Source organism: Triturus cristatus, chromosome 9 (genome assembly GCF_964204655.1).
Source record: "Triturus cristatus chromosome 9, aTriCri1.1, whole genome shotgun sequence".
NCBI lineage: Eukaryota > Metazoa > Chordata > Amphibia > Caudata > Salamandridae > Triturus > Triturus cristatus.
In genome coordinates this window covers 576,182,474-576,208,243 of record NC_140592.1, presented here as the reverse complement: position 1 = coordinate 576,208,243, position 25,770 = coordinate 576,182,474, and positions in this window count along the sequence as shown.

Genomic DNA, 25,770 nt, shown 5'->3' with positions numbered 1-25,770 from the left:
ATTTTTGTTAGGAACGGGGAGATTAAGTGATTTGCCCAGAATCACAGGATGTTCAGCATCATTGCCGAGACTCGAACCCAGTTCCCCAGGCTCGAAGTCAACTGCCCTAGCCGTTAGGCCAACTCTTCCACATTGATTAACTAGTAGGATATGGCTGCTACCAATTTTGCCCTAAATTATGAACTTTTGCCCTTAATTTTTACAGTCCGTCCTGAATTTGCATCCATGTCAGGTAGTAACCCAAGGGAAACAGTCTTTACAAAGCTGACTTTACACCCAATACCCAGTGCTTAATTTGAGCCGGTGATTTCCGGTGCTCAGCACCGGCACTTAATCATCAAAACTGGGGCTTGAGTACCAGTTAAGGACAAATTTATTTTTGGTAGGCACAGGGAGATTAAGGGATTCGCCCAGAATCACTGAATGTTGAGCGGACACCGAGACTCGGACCTGGTTCCTCAGCTCCTAAGTAGGCAGCTCTGGCCATTACAATGAATCCTCTCCTACTTGTAGGGTTTGTTGGTTCTTTGTCAGGCAGCCTAACAGCAGGAAGAGTGTTACCTATAAGGGTAGACCCAATAGGCACTGGGACCTGGGTAACGAACAGTTCGATGTAAAATAGTCCCAGTATGCAATAGTTTAACAGATAGAGACAATATACATAAATACACCAACAAATTAGGGATGACCACGTTATATGAATGAAATGCCAGTGTTATTTAATCACACTGTACATACATCATTTATAGATGAACGATACCGTGGAACACTTAAAAAACAGCAAGTGCCCAGAGGAAAGGAGAAAAAGGGGTCAGGAAAAAGTGGGTGATTTGAGTGAAGATAAAGGGGTACACAAAGGAAAGAGTATTGTGCAAATCACATATTCATGTTTACATCAATCAATGGCTCTGCCTTAAGACAAAAATTTCTAACAATCTACATGGATTATTGCGTGGCCATGACATAGAAGAAAAACACAGTAGATCAATCACTGTTGTTTATGCTGGCAAAGAGAAGAATGTCGACGTTTCGACCCCAAAGTGAGGTAGGCTCTTGAAAACCTTATGAAGGGGTCTTCATCAGGACTGTGAGAGGGGGAGGGCACCATATAAAGCCCTACAGAGAGGGCGGGTTTAACGGGAAATGGGCGCATGGGCTCCAAGAAGATGAGACCGGGATACCTGCATTCAAAACGGATAGATATCCGACATGTCCCTTTAAAATCAACGTCTGCTCAGGCCCAAATTAATTGGCTAAGATCCCTCAGTTGGGCAATCTGATAGTGACTCCGATTACAGATAGGCCAAGAGGCTTACAATCGCACAATGGCCGGGATGGGATTAGAAATTGAGAAGGAATCAGGCGCTCCAGCGGTGCAGAGTCGCTACACGCGGAGAAGCTTCAATCTACGTGGTGAGAGCAGGAATAGGCTGGTCAAAGCTGTCTCCTGACAAGAGCTCTGGCAATTTTTCTTTTCACAAATTTAGCACTGCCAATACCCTAAACCCACCGTTAAGCTTTCAAAGGAGGCACCATGACAGCAGCTCGTCTGAAGGCACAGAGATCGCCGCAGGGCCGACTTAGATCTGTAGATTAGGTGGGAAGTAGGATGGCAGGCCATCCTCTATCATCTAAATAAGGCCCAAGACAGGGATAAATACGATCTCAGATGAAATATATTCAGTTGGTCTGTCACATGCTACAAACACCTTATTACAAGTTCCTTCGTAATCCGGATTAGTATTTAAAATATGTGGCATTACCATGCCCTAGTGGTTTTCCAGGGACACATTTCACGAGTGAACACATGGCTGATATGTCCCAGGAAAAGTGCAGGATATTTTGGAAAAGCTTCCGGAAATCTATGCAGAATCGTACATTTTCATGGTGACTCCCCATGTCTGTGGGTAAAAATTATAATGATGTCGTAATTCTGCATCTCGTATTACGTCAGAGACGTTTTAAGGCATGGGCAAAGTGGACTCTGGCCCAGGGCCCCAGTCATTCAGGGGCCCCCTGATAGAGCGAGCTCTGTTCTGCAGAGAGTCCTGCCCTGATGACCTTGAATAAGTCTTAAACAGATTGTTTTAAGTACTGTTTTCCTTACATTTACTTTTAACATGGGTGATGTGTGAGTCTATTACAGACATTTTACAGAAAAATTGTGTGTTTGTTTCATGCAGCATTCATATAAAAGTGTCTTTTAGATCAAAACAGGACCTCGCATATAAAAAAAATGGCAGGATGTCACAGGGATTATTTCCAGTAATATTAGTGAGCTGCTGCTGTGTTACAATATTGAAAACACACATCACTATCCCTGAATATTAGGTGTAAACACATTTAGAATTTGGACCAATGTGCCTGTGCACTTTCGGTGACCTGGCCAAAGAGCGCATGAAAGAGCTGAAATTGGATCATAAATTTAAAATTGTCCCAAACAGGGGCCCCCAAAACACGTTTGGCCCAGGGCCCTCAAAATCCTTAAGATGTCCCTGTATTACGTAACCCTTAACATTAATGACGGCCACGTAATGAGAGCCAAAGTGTATTCTCATGTGTAACTTGTTTTGTATTTATTTTGATTTTGTACCACTTAACCTTCTAGCACGATGTATAAAAACCAGTGCCTGTCAATAACTGTTGAGCATCTTTCGTAAAATGGCTCTCTTTCATAGCCAATGTCGTATTTGATGATAAACTATGATATTTGAATACATTATTCTGTTTTTTCTTGAAAAAAGTTGAGATTTAACCTGGTTTCTCACAAATCCGATTCGAGCGTTATATCCCTCGATAAAAGGATGCAAGAAATTTTGTTGTATGTAGATTATTTTTACAATTGAACATTTTACGCACTTGCATCCTTTAATATTGGCCACAGCGGTTGAAGAGGGAGAGAAACATACATTGCTGCTGTGTCCGGTATGTGCTAAATATTTTCCTGGTTGGGCCTGTTATTGCCTTTCGGAGAACCAGGGTCTTCGGTAAAATATGAACACCGGACCCTTTGGAGACAAGAGGCCTTTTCAGAGCTCTGTCAACAGACCAGGGCACAGACTCCAAAATCCGCAGACCCTGTGGAGGAAACAGGAGGCTGTGACTCAGCACAGCTGGAACAACTGCTGCTTTTGATGACTGGGGGTTCGGAACTGTACAGCATCCGAAATGTAGGAAGCCCTGGCTGTGTCCACACATGACTTTCTATGATGACATCATAGACCCTGACGGCTTGGTTATGTTTGCTAAAGATTTCAGATGTCAAGAAACCTCCCGAGTAGATCAAAGATAACATTTCCTATCGGAAAAGGCATAAATTGGGGCAGACTGAGTTGAAAGCACTGACCAAGCCAATAAGATTTGATTTTTGCATAATGCATGCCTTTAGGGGCACAACCTCACGTCTATGCAAGCATTGGCAGAAATGGCAAACAAGTAGATTACAACATGCCTACAAACATCCAGACCTTAAGACGTGCTCTGAAGGTCAGTTTACAAGACTTACAAACCAAGTCCCAGATTTACAAAGGTTTTGCCACAAGTTTGTGTGACTTTTTTTTAACACAGACCTGATACAAAATCCTTTTTGGTATTGACAAAGTAATGCATATGGTTAATTGTGGTTTGTTTACGTGAGGAAGGCTTTCCATGGGTGGTTTGTGGGGTTCACGTGCATCAACCCATGGATCTGCAAAGACTTGTAAAAATGGATTTGTGCCAAAAAGCTGCATCTCCCTGAGGTAATGAGAAGAAATATCTTTATTTCTCCATGTTATTTCTTCTTTGCATGTGTGATGCATTCTGTAGCACACACACAAAGAGGAAATAGTCTAAACAGATAGTTTTGGGGCAGGAAGGTAGGCCTTCCTGGACAAAATCTATCCTGACCACAAACCCAGACACCCATGGGCTATGGCGTAAGCATGCCTCTGTTGGTGCAGTACAGTGAAAAAGTACCTAACATTTTGATGATCTTAAAAGTAACACACATTATTTGTTGTGTAAATAATGATATAAAAAATACAATGAAGAATGTTATAAAGTGGGAGAAAAGAGAGGAGGAAAGGGAAAATTGATAAGAGAATATTATCACACAAATTTATGCAAAGGCTACTAAAAAGCCATAGACATATTATAAAACTGAGAATACATTATGTAATACAATATTAAAAACTAGAAATAAAGACAGAGAGGAAATATGCATACTAATTTAAGGTGGTTTCTGTACCTCAGCAGGACCTAGGATATTCTTACTAGCAAGTAAACTAAATTTGGGCAAAAAAATAGTAATTGGAAACCATACTAATTCTTTCTTTATAGCTAAGGAGATGGGAGAGACATAATTAGTATTTAGTCTGTGGTTAAAACATATAGCATACCATCAAGATCGGAAAGTAACATTATGTCCATGTTTCCAATGTTTGTTATTGGATGAAAGGTAACAGCTAATAGTAAATCTACCAATTTATGACATTGAAGAAATACAGACCAGTCTGGTAAAATGCCGCCTAAGAAATTATTTGAAAATGAAAAGGGGATATTAACTTGAAAATTGTGTTAATTTAGCACCATACTTGTTTCCAAAATAAGTAAATAGCAGGGCATTCAAATAACATATGCGTAAAATCCACTTTTAAACAATCACAGGACCTTCAGAACAGATCTAGATCATTAGCAAAACGCTTCAATTTCATGGGCGTAAATAAAAAAAATGGTTATATATAAAATAAACTTTTTGTAACGTGTTGGCAGCCCCAGTGGATTTATGGATTCAAAATCACATTTTGGTCCATAGACTGATAGGCCAATATTTCAATAAATCTGTTTCCCTTGCTAATTCAGTCTTATATTTAAGTCTATCATTAAAGGAATATAATATTTGATACAAAGAAGAGACTTTGTGATTAGTAGACAATAGTCAAAATAACACTGCAGATTCGGGGGTAGAAGTAGCTGTCTGGGGTATCTTTGAAAGTAAATTGGTTCGATTGTTTGGAGAAGTTCATATTGTTTCCAAGAAGAAGAGGGTAAGGAAAACCTGTTTTAAAGGTCAGAAAAGGATAAGATCTGGCCGCTATTAAAAAAAAGTTGAGATATCCAACGTTTTTCTCAGTCTCTCCATGTTTTCCAATACTTAGAGTATTATTTATTTGGATGATACAGTTATTCCAGATACATTGTTGTTTACATTCAGTAATATACATATGTGTAGAGGGAAGTAAAGGTGACAATATGTGATGTGACTATGCCAGTGGGATGATTGTTATAGGGAGAAAGCATAGTGGTATTTCCTAAAGTTTGGGAAGTTAAGGCCACCTTCAGGTTTACCTCTTTTTTAAGGATGACAAAGCTATTCAGGATGCTTTCCCTTCCATAGAAATTTAGAGAGTAGGGAATCTATTATTTTAAAATAGAATCCTGGTATATGAATTGGGATCATAGAAACAATGTATGTTATTATTGATATCAACATCATATTAATAGAGTCCAATCTACCACACCAAGAAAGATCCATCTTAAAATGGTATCATTTAAGGACATAATAATGTGATCAAAATTTAGTTTGATTGTGTCTCTAACAGTCTTTCTGAACCATAGTCCAAGATATTTTATTTTAACAGGTTGGAAAGTAAAGTCTGCAGAGTCAAAACGTTGTTTAGTACAATGAATATCTAAAAGTAGTATTTCAGATTTGTCAGTGTTTAACCAATAACCTGACAATTGAGAGAAAACAGAAATATGTTCTAGGAAAGCAGGGAGAGATTTGGTAGGATGAGAACAGTATAGTAGGATGTCATCAGCATAGGCTGACATTTTTATGAGCTGCTCTCCAATTTGAAGTAATGAGATGTTTGGGATTTTATTCAAAAAGGGTTCCAGTGCAATGAAAAATAAAAGGGGGATACAGGACAACATTGGCACACCACTCTATACAAAGGAAATGTATAGAATTCCATTAGCAAATATGGCAGCTTTAGGACTAGCATTTAATAAAGAAATTAAACTACATAGTCTAGGGAGGACACCGATCAATTTTAGTGCTGCAAAAATGAAATCCCATCCAATCCTGTCAAAAGAATTTTTGGTGTCTAAAGCAATAGCGGTCAAAGGGTAGTCTAAATTAGAGGCATTACCTAAGATGTTGAAGAGGAGACAAACATTATCCAAGATCAGTTGACCCTTGACAAAGCCAGATTGCTCTGAACCAATGAGATCTGGTAAGAGAGGATAAATACATAACATGTTATAATCAGCATTAACTAAGGATATGTTGTGATAATTCTTACAATATTTATGATCTATGTTCTCTTATGGGATTTTAAAAAATCACCACTTCCTGAAAAGTGATTTCCACCAAAAGGCGATCCCTGGCCAGGAGCTCCCAACTGGAGCACTTACCCGTTGGCCATCTTGCAACCAGGGCGGAGGACTTTGAAATCATCTCAGGGACAGAGTCTGATTTCTGAGTGATAGTGTCCTCACAAATTTTGTACAGCATAGTCAGACAGCAAATTGGTGTTCGATGATCCAGTAATTTTAAGTTTTGTATTTTTCCCATATACCATGCAATATTGTTTGTTAAAATAGTTCAAAAATAAGACCTCAATAGGGACACAGCATAGATAATATTAAGAGACTTGTTTTATATCTGGAAGCTTGAGATGAAAAGAAGTGTTCCCATGAGAAAGATCATAATATGTAGTAACATTTTGGCATAAGGGACAACATTTAAAAGTAACTGCATATGAGGTTGTGCATATTGAGAGAGGGAAATTCCTGCGGTATACAGTTGAGAACCCCAACGACCCCAAATCCACCACCCTCCTGGACAACATCGACAACATCGGACTGAAATAGTTTATCACCACGCCTACCCACAAGGCAGGACCAATCCTCAACCCCATCTTCGCAGGAGGCAACAACACCCACTTCAACCAAACCACGCAACCTCCATGGACAGACCACCACTGCGTACACTTCCACGTCAACAAACTCACGCCGCCCAAACCCGCACCACACCCTCCACATAGGAACTAGAGCAAGGTCACTGAGGAGCAGCTCAACTCCAACCTCAACCACAATGCCCCCACCATGACTGACGCCAACCTAGCAGCCAAAAAACTCCACAGATGGATCTCCAACTGCGCAGACAAGCTCGCACCCCTACGCTGCCCCGACAGACAGCGTGCCAGAAAGGCCAACCTCCAAGAATCGAGACGCACCTGCAGACGCCTCAAGAAGATCTGGAGAAACAGCAAAACGCCTGAAGACCGCACCGCCTACAAGAACGCCATTACGGTACACCACCAACTCATCAAATCGACCAAAAGGGCCTCCATGCAAAACAAAATCCTCACCAACTCCAGAAACTCCAAGGAACTCTTCAACGTCATCCAGGAATTCACCAAGCCCGCCAGTGAAACCAAGGATATCAGCTCTTTCCAGGACCTCTGCAACAAGCTCGGATCCTACTTCCACCTGAAAATCAAGAGCCTCTACGACAACTTCAACGATCAGACACCCGGCTCCGAAACCACTTCCTTCTCCAGCAACGCCAGCCAGCCCACCATCTCCTCCTAGACCCCGGTCACCGTCGAAGACACCAGTTCGACCATGAAGGGCATTCACTCAGGGGCCCTCACAGACCCCTGCCCACCGCACATCTTCCACAGAGCAGCCACCACCATCGGCCTAGAACTACAATGCCACCTTCAAGACCGGCATCTTTCCTGACGACTGAAAACGCGCAGAAGTCAGACCTCTGCTCAAGAAGCCCTCAGCTGATCCCACAGACCTCAAGAACTACAGGCCCATCTCCCTTCTCCCAATCGCGGCCAAAGTCAACGAGAAGAACATCAGTGCACAACTAACAAACTTAATCAAAGAAAACTCCACCCTCAACTCCTCCCAATCAGGATTCCGAAGCAAATATTGCACTGAGACTGCCCTACTCACTGCCACTGATGACATCCGCACCCTCCTCAACCAAGGATACACCGCAGCCCTGAACCTACTCAACCTCTCGGCAGCTTTCAACACCGTCTCCCACCGCACACTCACCGCCAGACTCCACATCACTGGCATACAAGGAACCGCCCTCAAATATTCCAATCATTCCTCACCGGCAGAACCCAAAGAATCAGACTACATCCCTTCCTCTCTGAACCCATGGAAATCATCTGCGGAGTACCCCAAGAATCATCATTCAGCCCCACGCTCTTCAATATCTACATGGCAACCACCGCCACCATCATCAGACAGCACGGACTCAGCATAGTATCCAACGCCGACGACACCCAGCTTATCCTCTCCCTCACCAAGGACACTACCACTACCAGACTCAACTTCCAGGAAGGAATGAAGGACGTCGCATCCTGTATGAGCAACAGCTGCCTGAAACTCAACTCGGAGAAGACAGAGGTCCTCGGCCCTTCCCCCACTGCATGGGACAACACCTGGTGGCCCACCACCCTCGGCAGCCGTCCCACCCCCACCCACCATGCCTGAAACCTCGGCATTGTACTCGACTCCTCCCTCTCGATGACAGGTCAACGCCGTCACCTCCATCTGCTTCAACACCCTCCGCATCCTCCGAAAGACCTTCAAATGGATCCCTCCAAATCAAGGAAGACCATCACCCATGCACTCATTACCAGCAGACTTGACTACGGAAACGCACTGTGTGCAGGAATCAACAAGTCCCTCCTCCGCAAGCTCCAGACCATACAAAACACCGCAGCCAGACTTATACTAGGCATCCCTTAACACAAACACAACTCCTGCGGAACCTCCACTGGCTCCCTGTCGAGAAGAGAGTCACTTACAAGATACTCACCCACACCTACAAATGCCTTCACAACACCGGACCCCAATTTCACAACGAACAAATCTCCTTTCACATACCCAAAAGAAACCTTCGCCCTGCCGGCCTCACCCTCGCTGAAACCCCTCTTATCCACAGAGTCAAAACAGATGGAAAAGCCTTCTCCTACATCGCGGCCAAGATCTGGAACGAGCTTCCGATCAATATCAGACGCGCCCCCTCCCTGAACATCTTCAAGAAGACACTCAAGACCTGGCTCCTCGACTGAACAGAGCTGCCACTTCCCCCCCCCCCAGCGCCTTAAGACCCTCATGGGTGAGTAGTGCGCTTACAATTCCCTGATTGATTGATTAATTGATTGAGGAAGAAATGTATGGTAGGTTATGAAACAGCTTAATTAGTCTTGTGTGATGAGAAAAAACATCTTAACCAGCAGTGAAAAGTGTAGAGAAGGGATGTTGCAAGCTCAATGACTTAGTTGTAGCCAGATGAAGAGTCCAAGCAAATGTTCAGAAAAAACAATTGGAAATCATTGTTTGGAGTCGTGAAAAAATCGTGTTGAAAAATAGTGCACACAAAACACCTGGCAGAAAGGCAAGAGCGATCCCCCTTTCTGAAGAAATTAGTCCCTGTGGTCGTTTGAAGAGATTAAGAACATTTGGGAAATAAAATAGTTGAAATATAATGGCTTCAGCCATGAAAAACTGTGTTGACGATAGGCTTGAGCAGAAACGCCTCACAAAATGGCAGACGCTGCATTCTGTACTGAAGAGAGAGACTCCTGGGTCGGCTGCATATGAAATTGCAAAGAGGAGGCATGGAAGAGGCAGATAAAATGACTCACTGGCCTCTCAGGAGCAGGTATGTATGCATTTCCGGTGTCACTGTCTGTGTGACAGGACCCAAATGATAAAAAAACTCCACGCTTGCTCCGGAGCTCAGCGTGGTACCACCATCTTGTATGGCGCAGAGACCACCAACTAAACCTGATCCCTCTTAGGGGCCGATTCCGATCTCGTTAGGAAAGCCCTCCGTACAACTCGGATCCAGAGGTCTTTCGTAGCTAATCACACTGTGAGAGTCTGACCGAACGAGTATGATGCATCAGTATTCTGACGGACTTGGTTCGCTCTAACTCCTATTGAACTCAATGGGAGCCTGTATACCGATCGCGTACACAGGCTCCCATAGCAAAAAAGGGTTGGTGGGGAAAAGCATGCACCTTTTGGCAGGCATCCCATGGTGCCAGCCACACAGTGCATGCTTAGATCAGGGGACCCATGGGAACCCCCGAGACCGATTCAGAGGGCCCAGGGTGAAGGGGGCCTGCTACAGCCCCCCGAAGTCCGATTCCCACAGCTGTTTTGTCTCACTGAGACTGGGTCCAGTGCATGGCACGATTCACCTGCGAACAAGTTGGACTGGCAGGTGCAGGTTCCGAAACAATTCGGTCGACGCAGACGAGATCTTTGCATCGTACTTGGTCGTTCAGAACGGGATACGATTTGGTTGGGCTCCAAATCAGATTTGCCAATTTTGAATCCGTTTCGAGGCCCTTCCTAACGAGATCGGAATTGGCCCCTTAATGTGTTATTTTCAGCAGCATATCTAACTCATTTCTTGGCTTTGGCTGTGTGCTAGGGACTCCCAGGTGTCTTATGTTTTCCCACCATTTGACTTTTCACCTCCAATGCATAAGGCAGCTATAATTGGGTGGTACAAGAGGGGCCCCACAAGTTGATAAGTATTCATTAGCAATGGGTAAGGGTATAGCTATTGGTGGTCCACTCTTATTTGTGGCTAAACAGCATTCCAAAAGACCAATGACTGTATTAAACTTTCAATATCGATGAATCTTACACATGTTAATGCTGATTTAAATACCCTCTGGCCCTCATCTCTAGAACTTAAAATTGCAAAAATTAGTAACTTATATTTAAAAGGTAACTCAGTTCCTGCATGAACAATAGTTGATTTCAGTATAGACAAATCCTAGACTTCAGGATATATAATAATTGATGAGAATGGATCTCGTAAATATGATAAATTAGCCAAGTTATTGTTGACAGTAAAATTCAAAGTACCTCTATTCAGTGTCAACATTCAAAAAGGGCTGGATTCTAGTGGGCCACAGCTATGAGTCCTCTATTTGACTAAAGAAAAGTGACAGTACTTGCTGGCAGTGCTAAGGGGGTTAACACTATCCTGCCTCTCCCTGGGGCTAATGGGCAGGGTGGGGTGGGACGGGACTAGACTGGCCCGCTGTTAGCCTGGGCTTTGCTCTGGCACAGGATGCATATGTCTTGTGCAGCGGGAGAGTTGGAGCTAAAAAAGTGCTTTATCGAGGGGAGGGACTCATCTCTCCTGAGTGGTTACTGTAGTGTGTAGTCCTTCTTCGCTCCCTGGCCTCACTACAGCAGTCTTCAGCATTCTTAGTTTGTCCAGCACAGTGGGAAAGTTGTCTCCTAAAATAGCACTTCATAGAGGGGAGAGGCTGGCCTCTCTAGCGGTGATTTCTTTGACATGTAATCCTCCTCCTGGGCTCCCTGGCCTCACTACAGCAGTCTTCAGAACTTTTAGTTCTTCTTGTGCAGTGGGGGAGCTGGCTTTCAAAATAGTGCTTTGCAGAGGAGAGTGGCTTGCCTCTCCTGAGGTGGTTTCCCGGACCTTTAGGGGCCTTTAGTCCTCCTCTTTGGCTCCCCCTTACACACCTGTCTCCAGAACGTTTGTGTGAGGTAAACACATCATGCCTCCCTGCTCAGCTCATTATCAAGGCCAAAGGCAATAAACATAAAGGCACATATACAGCTCCACACAAGACAGATACAGCCTAACAGCACCTAAGAAAGAATATGTAAAGAGACAGAGGGCGAAGAAACAGGAAAAGGGAATGACTCAGTATATGTGTGGAGGTTTCATGTCCACTTGATCTTTAGACCCATTGCGGGTGAAGACAAGTTTGAAGGAGAGGAAAGATTAGTATCAAGAACTAATCAATCCCTGTCCTTTTCGCGGAACAATCACTTCTACTGGGTGATAGGAGACTTAAGTCTCCACCACGCCCGTAGAGCAGAGGTCTTCAAACCTTTTTGCTAAGGAACATTTTTTAAGGTCAGCCCCCCTCCAAAACTTTATGGCAAGACATGTGGGAGCCTTACCTGGATGGTAAAGCTGAGCACAGGGAGCTGGGAGTACGAGATCATTTCAGGGGTACTTTTCTGTAGCAAAAATTCTGCACTAAATATGAACAGTATAATAGAGCATTTACGTCACACAAAAACAAAAATTGACCACAGAACTCTACCCCACACAATTATGCTGTTGTGAACCCCTCACACTCCTTGGTCCCAATGCCACTGTACCTGCTGCACTAATGATATCTGCAGCCCTGAGCACCACGCTGCCTCTCTGCCTTTCCATCCATGCCTGGGGGGAAGAGAAAGAATATTGTCAGTCAAACCACTTTATTAGAATATTTAAAATCATAAAAGTACAATAGAAAAGAATATTGAGTTGGGAATATTGAGTGACATGGATACTGAGTCTAGAATATTGTGGCAGCATTATATTGAGGTAAATAATACTGATGTACAAATATCGAAAATTGGTTTAGTATTAAATAACAATGTTTAAAATATTGATGTTAAAAATATAGGGACCGATTACTATGTCGGGTGGAAAGGCTCCAACCGACAGCCGGATTCTCCTAGACTGTGTTGGAACCCATCCCCCCATTCTGAAAGGCAATCGGAGAATCCGAGTTGATCGAAGCCAATTCATACAGCTCTACAGACAGCGTTTCAGTCCGACAGATTACAATATCGGATTCTTCCAGCTTTTCTAACTCGGTCTGTCTGACATGAAAAGGCTGTTGGAAACTGGCTTTGGGGGACCCTAGCAGGCCCTCCTTCATCCTGAGGCCTCTGGTTGGGGGCCATGGGGGGACCCAAGGGACCTATCTGTAAAATCATGCACTGTGTCGCAGGCACCATGGGTTGCACGCCACAGGGTGCAAGGTTTTCCGAAGACATCCCTTTTCCCAATAGGAGCCTGTGTTGTCGGTGGGAGCACAGGCTCCCATGGAAGTCAATGAGAACCCTTTCAAACAGTGTTCGGAAGCATCGTAACCGGTTGTGTGGAACGGCTGATCGAAAGGTGGTCAGAACCGAATCCGGCAAGGAGTCGGGCGGAAACTTTCTGCACAACATCGTAATCAGCCCCATAGTTGTATATATTATTTAAAAAAAAATGTGTTATTATTTTTATTTATTTATGTTATTATTAATGTTTTTGTTTCTTTTTTCATTTTTTCATTTAATTTAAAATTTAAAAAAAAATATTGTAATATAATCATTTAGTAGCAGATGTTGAGTTTATATGGCAAAAGAGTGAAGAGTAATTTAAAATGTATATGTCATAATTTTATAAAATGTTTAATAATGTTAATTTTTTTATGTGATATGTTTAGAAAGTTGCATATTTTACTAGCAGGATATTGGGTTTAATGGGGATAAGGGTGGGGTGTAATTTCTATAATACATTATCTTGAATATTTGTTTTTTATTAATAATTATATTTTAAATATGATTTTTAGTTGCTCGTTATTGTGTTTTTTAAGGGTTAAGAGCAATATGTAGAATTCAAAATGAATTGCAAAAATATTATTTTCAAATATTTTTGGGGGCTGAGATTTATTGCAATATGCAGATGTGCAATACATGGCTAATTTAAAAGAATTGTTAGTTGTAAAGTTTATAAAAGTAGTTGTATGTTGTGTTTTTGACATTAAGTTTTGATTTTGGTGTTTAATTTTAATTAAGTTTACATTTATCATTTCAAAAACAAATTTAAATTTTAAAATGCATTTTAAATTATTATAAAATTTGAAAACTTATATTTTTAAATGTTTGTATTATATATATTTTTTTATTGTCATATCTGATAGGAATTTTAGAACTTTTATTTAGAATATATTATGAAATACTTGATATGTTTGAGGATGTATTATTTATTCTATTTTTTTAATTCTATTTTGTTTTTGATTGATATTTTTGATTTTGAAGAAAAAAGGGTATCAGCACTTGGAGCAGGATAAAAACATTATGGAAAAAAAACTTTTTGCAGTACTTATGAGCCACAACAAGATTTTTCCTGTAAGACATGCTCTTTTCACCAGCAACTACTGTTTCAAATCACCTCACGCATTAGGTGTTTACGTTTGTATATTCAGGCACCATGTCTCCTTTTTGTTGGAGGACTTGAGATGGTGGTGTGTCCCTGGTCCCAGGGATAGCCTAGCAGTGGAGGTTGACACCTACTCTCCTTCAAGTTTTCCTGGTGTCTTTGTTCTGTACATGACAAGTGCCTGGAATTCAGAAATACAAATGAAAAAGGATTTGGACGCAGTGTCTTTACTCAGCTGTGTTCTGGTTTTGGAATTTATCATTCCGTGCCGATTGTGCAGTATGAACTATATTCATAGATTGGGCTCTGTATTAGCATTCATGTATCTCTACGCCTTGATTTTGAGGTGTGTCTATATTCTGTTGTTTCTGGCTTTGTAATAAATAAATGAAAATTCGATTCTTAGTCCATGTTTCTTTAGTTGGACGGGATGGGAAATGTATAATTGGTAATTTGTTTTCTTCCCTCCACATTTCTTAGCAGGCAAAAAAGACCATGGGCCAGGTATTCCTAAGTAAATGTAGGATATGGAGTCCGGCTCCATCACTACCTGTGATCTACCTGCTTTGCCCCTTGGGGTTTGTGGGCCTGTGAAGGGCCGGATTCACAAGTTTTTTATTTAGCAAAGAAGTAGAGGTGATAGTGGGTGGTATTGAAGCCGTGTCGATAGAGCCACTGCATTGGGTTGAGCCTTGTGGTTGCAGAAGTGGACAAACTAGAATTGGGTGCGGCTTGCAGTCAGGGAAGTGCTCTTGCCCCTACCCCTGCCTTAAATCCCAGTGGCGTAGCAAAAGCCACTGCAACCGCCTCATTATGGGAGGCCCTGAGCTTCAGAGGGCCCTCTCAGGCACTGTGCAGGGTGTCCATGGCCTGAGAGCCCCTGACTATGTCGGAGCGTGGGAGGCCTCCTTTGTGTACTTTGAAGGGGGGCATCCCTCAAGTTTTGTTACCTCACTGATGAATCTGCTAACTTAATCTATACTATACTATGCTATAGACACCCAGCTACCTCCATTCGACTTTGTTGCTGCTGCCTTGCTGCCTTTGTCCCCCAGCACCACTGTCCATGCGGGACCTGTGTTATGAACCAGAGACTACACTCTCTCCCTCTGTGAAGGTGGTTGTTGCCTGGAGGGTCATGGGTGAATAGAAGAGCCGACAAAGCTAATGATCAAGTAAAAAGGAGGATATTTCCCACAGCTCCAATACCGCTGTGCTGTTGTTATTGCCATGCCACTTACTCATAGATGCACCAAACAGATGGCCTGAGATGCTCACTGAGAGTTTATAAGAAATTATTGGCAAACTACCCAAAAGGGAAGGGCAGCATGCAGAAGGAAAATATAAGCATACCTGAACCTGTGACTGAAAATGTGCATGCATAAGTCGCATTGGTGCACCTCCCTACTCCCCTGAACTCTAATACTGGGGACAGATTTACCTCCAAAATTATTAACAAGCTTTCATCGAAAGGTCAAAAAAGAGGTTAAACTAGTACCAGCTAATGGACATGTGCTGGGTCCTGCAATTCCGGCAGGTGGCCGGACTGGAAAACTGACTGAATTAGGAGTGACACCCTTCAAAAGTGGGTTGACACATTGTAGAGAAGATAGAGTTAGCAGTGGACTTCCATTAGACGGTGACTGTGTGGTTGCCAGTGAATCCAGGAATGCCAGTGGTGCCCAAGGGTTTCAGGTTCAGGAACAAATTCAACTAAGATGTCTTGGCACAGCAGATGATTTGCAGCAGCCAGGGGGGTTGCTATTGGTCAAACGCATAGAATCTACAAAGAAATCTACAACAAAGTCTTGTAAAAGCAGTGATATTCCCTCCCCCAAGCCGGCAAATGATCTCCCAGGGAGCCCTGTAGTGATCCCTGATCATCGGGAAGATAAATGCCAAGCAGCGATAAATTGAGTGCCGCTTCTCCAATGTTCCTGGATTATACTCTGCCTGACATACCGGTGGGTGCCCCATCATGTGCGTGGGCAAGCAAAGAGGGGACTGGGAATATTTGATGACACAGGAGAGGCCCAGGTTGTCTTGGATAACCCTCTAGCGGAAAGCAGTAGAGCCTCCACGGGACGACCTCTTTTGACGATTCAATTTTTCAGAATAATCCAGGCAATCATTCATCTGAGAGTATTTTACTCATGCTTGAGGTCTCGTAAGATTTTGTACTTTCAGAAGCCATAAATGATCTTAACAGAGTCCTGCCCTCAATACTCTAGCTTTTAGAGAAGATGTTAGGTGGGTCTCATCATATAGCAGCACTACTGATTTTGATACTTCGTGCCTTAGCACCTACAGGCAGAAAATGGGATGCAGCCTCCCAGACATATCCCCAAATTGAGACAAGAAAATTGATACCCCTAAACACCCCCCCATTACTAAATCCACCAGAGTGGCCAATACTAGCTTAGCTTGTAAAGACATACCTGGGCTGTCTGTTCATTTGATAAAAGTAGCAAAGCCCGGCAAAGCCACCAATTCCTCAAAGAACAAGGATACTAGGTGTCCAAGGCCGCAAAATTCCTTTAGCGTAGAAGATCGCAAGCCCGTGACAAGAGCTGGCACCCGTGGGTGCCCTGACACTACTGTGCAACCAGGGAATCTTGCAATTGGCAACTACCAATGACAAAAGTACAGGTCCTACCATAAGACCTTTGGACGCCGGGAAGAAGGGCTAACTCAAGAAAAAGAAAAACATGGACCATACCTTTCCTGTATATTCTCTAAAGTGGCTATTTTCCAATCCTAAGCGAAGCAACATGAATGGCTTGGGTCAAGGAGATAGCCTGGCCAATACAGACACTACAAAAAACGCGACTGCCTGTGAACTAACCTCTAACTCTAATAAAGTTATGAATGAAAATTGCACTACAAACTATAAAGTCAATCCCTCACTGGGTAATGATGATCAAGGTTCCAATAACACGAAACATTAAAAAAAAAACCTTATGCAACTTAAAAAGAGATTGCAATTTAAGATGGAAAATCATCTTATAGATGGAGTTGCTGTGGTTGTCCAGCCAGATAGGGCAGATGAGCCTGGACTATCGATGATGTCTGAACTAAGTCCAGGTGCTGGTCAGCCCGGGAGTATGGGTGCCGGTCTTACAGGGGCACCAGGCCCAGCAACCAATCTCATCCATCTGGCACCGAATTTTGCTAAGACAGGAAACATTGTGAGGAGTCAACCGGTAAAAAAAGACTCTCTGACGGATAGTAATGTTATCATTGCTGACCGGAAAACTTCAGAATATTGTTCGGAACGTATTGACCTCTTCTCGGATATCAGCTTTCCAAAGCCTTTAAATAGATCTTGCCTTTTAACTCTTTTTTATGCAGTTCCAATGCTGAGAGTGGTCTTATTGGGTGACCTGAAGGTAGTAAAGATGATCAATCAGCAATCCAGGCTGGGCTCATAAAGGAACACTGTAATACCTCAAAGGTCCACTTCACACTACCCGATATTGCCAGATTGGTGCTCAGTCGTGTAGATGACTTCCATATTATTGGGGTCGATGTTCTGCCTTGCCCAAGTCTCGACCGTAAGGGTGCAGTTACATCAGGTCTTCATCGGGCACAAACAGCACCACTTGACTACAAGCTCTTCTTAAACCACAAGTTGCCAGCTGGGGTGATTAAGAGCGACTTACAGACCACAGAGGCAGCACCTCATGAGCACCTGTGCATTACATCCTGCAATAATTCCAGGACGATCAAGTTTCTAAACCCTGAGCTCAGAGAGATCAAGACCGAGTGTAGGGATTGGTCATGGGAAGCAGCAGCACTGGCTCACAGCCCTTGAGTGCTTGTCAGACAGCACACTGATTGAGTATGTATGACCCCGCTCTCTATGTCTGCTGCCCGGACCCAAGCGGGGTCCCCCAAAGCAAGTGTAACGGGCGTGGTCGGGAATAACTATTTGTATGTCCTATCTTGGAACATTGCGTCCCTGGCCAGCAAAACCGAGGACTTGTTTATTGAGCAATAGTCCATTTGTTGTTTCCAGAAAACATGGGCCCTTAACAGAGTCAATGTGCTAAAAACAAGAAGGGGCGGCACTCAGGAAGGGGGGCTTGCCATGTGGGTGTCCCGCAAATTGAAAGGTAGAATAGAGCATCTGGGGGTAGCTATACTGATACCCAATGCCCAGCATTTGAGGTTTTGATTTACGGGCCCAGAAGGTGGTGTGGTTGACATACTGAATGTCTATATAAAACAGACTTGTTCTGTATGATGGCAAAGGATAATTTGAGCCTCATTGACTCTTGTCTGTCAGCACAGGACCCTAATCCTGAGGTAATGAGCGCTTTTATTAAACTCTGTGAGGTCATTAAATCCATACTATCAAAACCCACTACTGTTATGCAATTAAGATGGTTTAACCGCGAGTGTTTGGAGACTAACAGACAGCTACGCAAGGCCCTGTTGACTAATTTGAGGTGTCACTCACCTGTTAAATCGCTAAGGCAGAAGTATAAGTTAGCTCTGAAAGAAAGGAAGAATTACTAAAAGATCGCTGGAATGCTCTTGCCAATGCTGCCAGCTTAAAGAACGGGAATACATTCCAGTTCCGTCAAGGATTTGAGGTCAATGGGCCAGTCACTGACTCCAATAAGCAGTAACATAACCAGTGAAGCATGGGAAGCTAATTTATCCATGACCTACACATCCCCAGTACAAGATGTAGATCTTTTTAAGCATAGGATCCCAACTGGGATTTTAAAATTGCTGTCTGGAGTCGGGGAAGCCATCCACCAGAGCCTGTGTAACAAAGCCCCAGGTCCTGATGGGTTACCCATTGATCGTTTTAAACACAAGCCTGATTTTTGGGTGCCGCTTTTGTTAACTGTTTTTAATAATCTAACCAATGCTCCGCTACCAAGCTCATGGTCAACAAGTATTATTGTCCAGATTTTTAAAAAGGGTGATTGTTCCCAACCCAGCTGCTATAGACCGATTTCCTTGATAGACACCCTGAAATATTAGGCAGAATTTTATATAATAAGATCAAAATATGGACTGAGGAATACCGCATTTTAGAATCATGTCAAATGGGGTTTAGGAGCAAAGTAGGCACAAATGAACAATGCCTAAATCTTAATTTAATCATTGGGAAATATACCATAGCACAGCGATCCCCAGTATACCTGGTCTTTATGGACCTGACCTCTGCTTTTGATTTTGTTAACCAGTCACGCTTATGGTCCATTCTTTTAGAATATTGTTTATCCGAGGCTTTATTGCATTTTTTGGCCTATTTAAATAAAGATCTGAAGGCCAGGGTCAGGATCAACAGTGGAGACGAGGTTTCCAATGACATTAAAGTTTGTAGAGAGGTCAGGCAGGGATGAGTCCTTGCTCCTCTCCTTTTTATCATTTATGGGACCACTGCTGTCGCCAGGAATCAGCGATCCCTGGCAGTCTTGCAGTGGTCTGAGGCCCCTAATGTGGTGGCAGTGCCGCTGCAGCACCACCAAGTATATTAGGAGTTTCCTCACCACCATAGTTTTCATGGCGGTGAGTCCACCATGAAAAGAGTGGCCATGAGGAAACAAAGGGGGCCCTACAGGACTCCCTTTTGCCTCTGTGCCAGGGGATGCAATCAGGGGTGCACATGTTGTGCCCCCTGTATGCATGCACCCCCAGTTTCAGCAGGGCATGGACTTGACAGTCCATCACCTATAGGAACGTGCAATGGTGTTCCCATTACAGTGCCTTGCAAAGGCTCACATATGAGCTTTAGCACTGCACCCCTGCCGGTCAGCCACCGCAGGTCCACCCGACCAGGATTCCAGTTGGAATCTGGCAGGCAATCTCAATATGGCTTTGGCGGTGTGGCAGAGGGGAGCTGGTGTGGCGGTAGGCTGCGACACCGCCAAAGTCATAATAAGGCCCCTAGACTTCTGGTCTAACTTTCCCTTTGTGAATTGGGCCCTTAATATTGTCAGATCTCCCAACAAGAACAAGCATTTGCAATGCAATAGGCCTCGCATTTATGCGAGTTTAAGCTATTGGCATTGTAAATGACTATGTGTTTTATTTATGTTTTAAAAAGCAAAACATAAATAAAAGGCATTGTCATTTACAATGCCAATAGCTCAAACTCGCGTAAATGCAAGACCTATTGCATTGCAAATGGTAGACATCACCGACAACAGGAGGGAGGGCGGTGGGGTGAAGGTACAGACAACTCAGGGAGGGGGGGTAAAGAAGGCACAACAAGGGGAGGGAGGGCTGTTGGGTAAAGAAGGCCCAGACAACAGAGGGAGGGCGGTGTTGTAAAGAAGGCACCAAAGCACGTGGTGCCTGCAAACTGGATAAAATAATAGTGCTTAAAGACTAAATAACAGGTACCGTGTAACAACCGAAGTAAAAGGGCCCGTCACCATGGGAGGGGACAAATGAAGAGGAGGCGGTACTAAGGAGGGACTAACAAGCTTATTTATGAAACGGAAGCCAGCATTTAGGACAGACAATGACACAAGCCAATGGCAAATATGGGGGAAGAGTGGGCGGGACTTCTATTACCTACTCCACAAGAACAAGTCTTGCCGAGCAGCGCATGTGCTCTACCTCTAGGCTCGACCTAAAAAATGGCTAAACATGATTGGGCAAATGATTGTTGAACTGTAATCAAGCTGGTGAACATAGGAGGTGCAGTTGGGGTAGAAAATGTGCTGGATTATGAGAATGAGATTATAAATCAACTGAGAAATACGGAGCATTACTGGATGTTTGTATTAAGAAATGTCAATGAATCGTTCAGGAATTGACAGCAAGGGACTTTATTGGTGGGCACCAGAGTGATAAAAAAATAAGTCTCTAAAAGTACACATCCAGTCATAGCAATATTATATCCCTTATTCAAGGTCTAGAAAATACGGAAATACCCCAGACGGGGAAAACTAGCATGGGGGAGGGGCAGCAGTGTTGGGTGGAAAAACCGGGCATGGAGGACACAACAGGATAGCAGGAAAGAATAGAAAATGAAAAACAGGTAAAGAGGCACAATCTAAAAGCACAATAACAACACACCAGATCACAGTAATGACAAGACACAGACAAGGATAGCACAAAATAGGCACAAGCAGAGAGGCAGGTAGAGGCCTCAAACACCCCATGGCAGAGGTGATGCGGGGTCAGCGGCGGAAGTTCAACAGCGGAGCTGCTGGGGGAGAGAGCAGGTCCCTAGCCCGGAGGTCAGGTGTCATGCTCGCGCTCCCTCGAAGCAGCCGCCATTAAATAGGGAAAGGGGGAGGGAGGGAAGAACAGCTGGGAGGCGGGAGTGGGAAAACCGGCAGGGGGAAGGGGCCGCGGGGGCAGCAGCGGCGGGTGGGACAACCATGCACAGAGGACACAACAGGAAGGCGAGAAAGAACAGAAAAAGAAAAACAGGCAAAGAGGCACAATCAAAAAGCACAATAACAACACACCAGGGCACAGTAATGACAAGACACCAACGAGGATAGCATGAAATGGGTACAAGCAGAGAGGTGGGCAGAAGCCTCGAACACGCACTGGCAGAGGTGACATGGTGACAGCGGTGGCGGCTCAACAGCGGAGCTGCTGGGGGAGAGAGCAAGTCCCTGGCCAGGGGGTCAGGTATCAGCTCAGTACAACATCCTTCCCCAGCAGAGGTCAGTTACCAATTGCATAAGGTGTTTTTAATTATTTTCAAGACTTCTATGACCTGGTCTTTAATGAATTTATAGTCAAGTCACAAATAATGCTACCAAAAGTGTTTGGTTTAGATGACAGACAGGAGCTATAAGTGCACCATGAGGCAAGTATGTAACCCGTGATTGATTGGTATGGATTTTACTGCTAGGAGTGACCCTGAAGAATTATACAATAACCATCGGGCTCTTCCTTTGGGAAGAATGCAAGAAGACCTTTAGGGCAAACATGCTGAATTCACTAAATCTGCAGTTCTTGCTTCGTTGTGCCAACCTCAGTAGAAAACTACATTTGCTAGAATAGTTAGGCTAAATGTGTATTGTACAACAACGCATAAGAAAATTTGGTGCGCTTAAAATGCTTGTAACTGTGCAGTAATGCGAAGGCTTTTGTGTGCTTGGAGCAAATATATAGCCAAATCACATTTTTTATTATTAACATCTAAGTATATGAAAGGTAAATTCCCAGACCTTCATCTTTTAACATGATGTGAAAACTCACTACAATTCAGTAGCACCCAGTCTCATTACTTCAGTTTTGTTTTCTTCACAGTCACAGTGAACATCATCTGCAGCAGCAATATCGAGCGGATAGCCATGGACAAAACCATTGTTTTTATATGCACATTAAAGGATCAACACAACAAAAATCATATGTATCAATGTTTCAAAAACCTGCGTTACCCATTTCCCAAATGTAAGACTTGGCATCCATGGGGTATTTTCCCTCTAACTTTTTGCCTTTAGACCTCCTGTTTTTGCTGACATCGTTTATGCTGGCCTTGGGACTCTGCACACTTTACCACTGCTAACCAGTTTTAAGGTGCTTGTGCTCACTCCTTAAACATGTTTTATTGGCTTATTCTCAATTGGTATATTTAAGTCCCTTTTAAAGTGGTACTACTTGTGCCGAGGGCCTGTAAATTAAACACAACTAGTGGGCCTGCAGCACTGATTGTGCCCCTCACCTAAATAGCACTTTACACATGTTCCAGGCCTGTCATTACAGCCTGTGTGTGCAGTTTTAAACTGCTATTTCAACCTGGCAAAATAAACCTTCTGCCTGGCCCAAACCGCACTTTTTAATACATATAGGTCATCCCTAAGGTGGCCCTTGGACAGCTGAATGGCCAGGGTACAGTGTATTTAAAAGATTTTAAGCTTTACATGTCCTGGTTTCGTAAAACTCCTACATTCGTTTTTCTCAACTGGAAGGCCTACCTCTCCCATAGGACAACATTGGAATTACCTTATTACATTTTGATAAGTGTAATTTTCAAATAGGAACAGACATTATATTCGTGTTTGGTGTCTCTGGAATTGGAATTTAAAATCCTACTTATGGTGAAGTCAGATTTTAAATTACAATGTAGAAAAAGCTACTTTTAAATAGTTTCAACAGCAAAGATAAACTAACCGTCACTTTTCAATTGCTGTTAATATTTTCTAACAGACTACGACCATTCAACAAATCATATGGTCTGAAGTATTTATTTACTTGTTCATATTGTTTTGTTCAAGTATATAACTTATTCAAATTCAAAGCTTTATTTGGTTTAAAACTAAAAACCATAAAAGCATACTAAGATCATGAGCACATCACAAACCATAAAATTCATTTAAAATGACAATGCTGATTAAAAAACCCACAAGTACTATCAACAAACCATGCCCCTTACATAATATGTAAATTTTTCTAGTTTTAGTACAGGACTATACAGAAGACTATATTTAAACTGACCAAGCAATTTTTAACAGTCCCAGAGATCAATAGGCACAAAAGATGTAAAGTGCCATTGTGCAATAACCACCCTTCAGGCAGGGATTTAACTCTATTCATAATTATATTATCTTAAAAACACAATTATGAATAATATACCCGGATAAAATTTCCCATCGATATTTTTAAAAATACAGTGCAGAAATAAAAGTGCAGAGACACTGAAACACAGGATATGTTCTTGGGACAACATCATTTTTTGTCCATATTGCTAATATCTTCTAACACAATGTCAGTCTAAAAACATTTGATCAGATTATCGGCAATATTTTCATAGGTCATTATACATCATTTTGCGACCCAATTTCCTCATATAAGAGGGCCTCCAAGTGGGAATTGTTATATCTTATTTTAATTGCCTTCTGGATAAAAACCACCACTGCATTACAAACTTTTAGATTTGCTAGGCCACAAGTATATTCGAAGGCAGGTTTATATAAGAATAGCCTCTGACATCTGTACAGAGGGCGTAGATATTCTTTCCTAATCCTTCTATAAAAATCACAGAATAGGATAAAATGCAACGTTGTCTGATTTGATGTACCATCACATGGACACTTTGGCAAATTTCGATTCCACTTACCCATTTTTGGAAAAGCTATTAAAAAATGGGCCAATTCCATGCATAGTCTTGTAAGGTAGAATCTATGTTATATTTGTGAACTGTAATAAATAATTTTGTACCCCTGTCCCAAAGGTTCTATCATAATACTCCTTTGTCAGGGGTTTCATATTAGCATTAACTTCCCTCAACTATGTACGTGAGTCAATCAAATTGGTCTTCAACATTTTTTTATCATACTCTTGTATTTGGGAGGGGTTTTCCAGATCAATGTTTATGGTACATTCATTTAAAAGATTTTTAATATATATCAGCCATGGGATTTTCTTCCTATAATCTAGAGCAATGGAGTCTTTAATAACATCCTGAGTGAACTTTGTGCCTTCTTTACTCCATATCCCGTGTCAAGTGTTTAAGCTTATAGTACTTATAAAATCACAATTTTACGGGCCCCTAATTCTCTGTGGATGCTATAAGTAGGGGCTGAATTAGGTACCGCTAACAACCTTCGCCAAAAAACATTTTCTTGTGTTTGAAGGCTTGTGCAATTTACTGCCCCCCATAGTGCTGCACCATAAGAGATACCGCTAATACACTTGCTCTTGTATAGTGTCATAATTTCTCTGTTTGGTTTGTTGCCCATCTTTTTGGAAAATCTAAAAAAGCTTCGGTCGTTCTAGCAAATTTTTGTTTACATTGTTCAATGTGGGCTCTCCAACATCGACTCGCTTTAAAAACTAGACCTAGGTATACAAATGAGTTTGTTGATTCAATAGGGACATTATTTACATGATGAACCTTTGTTTTTGCTCTTCCTTGCCCACACCCCATTGTGAATGTTTTTTTCAAATTTAGCACCAAATCGTTTTCAGACATGAAAGTAAAATTGGAACACAACGTTTACCAACTTTTGGTGCGTGGGCATTTAATTTTTGTAACACCTCGTCAACCCCATTTATATTCAATGAAAAAAGAAGAGGGACAATCACGCATCCCGGTCTGATTCCCCGGGTTACCCTAAAACTTGTTGTACACTCTCCATCTAACCCATAGCGAACTCTGGCGCTCAAGCAACTATAAATTTGTGAGTGATATACAACAATGTCATTTGGTGCGCCCATATGAATCAGTGTTTGCCACAACTTAGAATGATTTACCAAATCAAAAGAGTTTGTGAGGTCAAGAAAGCAAAGCTATAAGTGGCCCTTTTTTGCAATCCTGTATTTACCAATCAATACATGAAGATTGATGCATTGTTCTATTGCCCCTATTTCCCTGCGGAAGCCATATTGTGTTTCAGTAAGAATATTTTGTTCCCCTACCCACAATTCCAGCCTTTCCAGCAGTGTCCTGCCCATTAATTTAGAAGTTGTATCGAGGAGAGAAATCGGGCGATAACATTTTGCATCACTTCTGTTACCCTTCTTAAATATTGGGACGATGATACTTTCAGTCCATGTTCTTGGTATCAGGCCCTCAGTGATAGTATTAAATATTTTTTGTAGTATAGGGGCCCAGAAACTTATCTTGAATTTGAAAATATCTATGGGTACCCCATCAACTCCGGGTGCTTTTCCGTTTGCACTTTGTTCCAAGGCCAACGTAACTTCCTCAAGAGTAATAGGATCCATATTTGGGTTATCAATAGTTATAAAATTCTCATTTTTATCTGTTAATTCGGAAGTACCATTGGGATCACTATTTAATGATAAAAAGTAAGATTCCTTATCTG